This window comes from Piliocolobus tephrosceles, chromosome 6 (genome assembly GCF_002776525.5).
Source record: "Piliocolobus tephrosceles isolate RC106 chromosome 6, ASM277652v3, whole genome shotgun sequence".
Classification (NCBI taxonomy): Eukaryota; Metazoa; Chordata; class Mammalia; order Primates; family Cercopithecidae; genus Piliocolobus; species Piliocolobus tephrosceles.
The window spans coordinates 64,310,825-64,313,289 of NC_045439.1; the positions used below are offsets into that span (position 1 = coordinate 64,310,825).

The 2,465-nt window shown below is 41.3% G+C and overlaps 1 pseudogene across 1 annotated transcript; it reads left to right on the forward strand.

Annotated features, from left to right (window-relative positions):
- Window positions 1-308: 308 nt before the first annotated feature.
- On the forward strand, window positions 309-1,577 carry LOC111549471 (annotated as a pseudogene). Its single transcript, XR_002733748.2, has one exon. The product of XR_002733748.2 is annotated as a 60S ribosomal protein L3 pseudogene (transcript).
- Window positions 1,578-2,465: the final 888 nt, after the last annotated feature.

A 2,465-nucleotide genomic window follows, 5' to 3' on the forward strand; every position in this document is an offset into this window, starting at 1 on the left:
TTATTTGTCAAGTTTCACCTTACATTATTTATTTGTCAAGTTTCACCTTACATTATTTATTTATCAAGTTTCACATTATATATCACCTCTTTTTAAACATTTTTCCTAACTTCCAATGTCCATTATGTTATATTACTCTAGTCACTTTCTTAGCATCCTCCACTTCCCTTCTTATATTTATAATATTTATGGGTTTCATCATGGAGGGATCTCTTCTTCTGTTAAGCTCTGAACCCATATTGCATTAGAAAGTAACTTTCCGTTTTTAAGAAAATGCTGTAGCTCTACCGGCGGGATTTGATGGCGTGATGTCTCACAGAAAGTTCTCCACTCCCAGACGTGAGTCCCTCGGCTTCCTGCCTCGGAAGCGCAGCAACAGGCATCGCGGGAAGGTTAGGAGCTTCCCTAAGGATGATCCATCTAAGCTGGTCCACCTCACAGCCTTCCTGGGATACAAGGCTGGCATGACCCACATCGTGCGGGAAGTCGACAGGCCAGGATCTAAGGTGAACAAGAAGGAGGTGGTGGAGGCTCTAACCATTGTAGAGACGCAACCCATGGTGGTTGTGGGCATTTTGGGCTACGTAGAAACCCCTCGAGGCCTCCGGACCTTCAAGACTGTCTTCGCTGAGCACATCAGTGATGAGTGCAAGAGGCGTTTCTATAAGAACTGGCATAAATCTAAGAAGAAGGCCTTTACCAAGTACTGCAAGATATGGCAGGATGAGGATGGCAAGAAGCAGCTGGAGAAGGACTTCAGCAGCATGAAGAAGTACTGCCAAGTCATCCGTGTCATTGCCCACACCCAGATGCGCCTGCTTCCTCTGCCAGAAGAAGGCCCACCTGATGGAGATCCAGGTGAACGGAGGCACTGTGGCCAAGAAACTGGACTGGGCCTGTGAGAGGCTTGAGCAGCAGGTACCTGTGAACCAAATGTTTGGGCAGGATGAGATGATCGACGTCATCGAGGTGACCAAGGGCAAAGACTACAAAGGGGTCACCAGTCGTTGGCACACCAAGAAGCTGCCCTGCAAGACCCACCGAGGCCTGCGCAAGGTGGCCTGTATTGGGGCGTGGCATCCTGCTCGTGTGGCCTTCTCTGTGGCACGTGCTGGGCAGAAAGGCTACCATCACGGCACTGAGATCAATAAGAAGATCTATAAGATTGGCCAGGGCTACCTTATCAAGGACGGCAAGCTGATCAAGAACAATGCCTCCACTGACTATGACCTGTCTGACAAGGGCATCAACCCTCTGGGTGGCTTTGTCCACTATGGTGAAGTGACCAATGACTTTGTCATGCAGAAAGGCTGTGTGGTGGGAACCAAGAAGCTGGTGCTCACCCTCTGCAAGTCCTTGCTGGTGCAGAGGAAGCGGCAGGCTCTGGAGAAGATTGACCTTAAGTTCATTGACACCACCTCCAAGTTTGGCCATGGCCGCTTCCAGACCATGGAAGAGAAGAAAGCATTCATGGGACCACTCAAGAAAGACCGAATTGCAAAGGAAGAAGGAGCTTAATGCCAGGAGCAGATTTTGCAGCTGGTAGGGTCTCAATAAAAGTTATTTTCCACTGAAAAAAAAAAGAAAAGAAAAGAAAAGAAAATGCTGTATAATATTTGACGTGATTACTTAGGATGAGTGGGGATGTGTTAGAAAGCAACGGTGGTAAAAATGGTAGTTGGTTTCTCAGTGTGTGCCATTATTTTCAAGACACAAGCCAATATTCAAAAAGAATTAAGTTTAATTAATCGATTAAATAATTCTCACTGGTAATGTTTATAATTATGATAAACACAACCTACAGTAAAATATCTCGATTAGAAATGAAATAACCAGGAATTTAAGAATTTGTTAATTATTTAATTACATTCTTTTTTAGCTGGATTGCTTCTCATTTTGTTTGACTATATCGTATATGTATGTGTTAGAAAATTGGAATATTGACTACTAAATATTTATGATAATAATATGCATAATGTTTAACATAGTATTATTTTTCTCTCAAAGAGGAGCATTTTCTGTTTGGATGGGGTTTCTTCTATTTAACTGCTAAAGCATTTTTGTTCTGTACCTTTTTCTGTTGTCTGATTTTTACAGAAGGAAATATGTAAGTATTAATTTTTAAGATTCATGTAGGGTTCTAACAGAAATTTTATATGTCTTTCAAGAATCTCATTAAAATTTTAAGGTCCATTAGCGAGAAAAAGCCTATGTTCAAATTTTATATATTAATATTTTGATTGAATATTCTCTTTTATGGAATAATTGGTATAAAATTAGTGTAGGTAACTTCATCACATTCTGTAAGTATTATTGGCTGTATGTAAGTATTATATATTGGGGCCACTTAAAGCATAACTGAAATAGTGACTGTTTCTCGTATTATCTATTATCACTTAATATCCTGTCTCAAAAGTGTTCAGTATTTGACTTAGTGTACTGTGTGAGTTGGTGTGGTTTCCTTT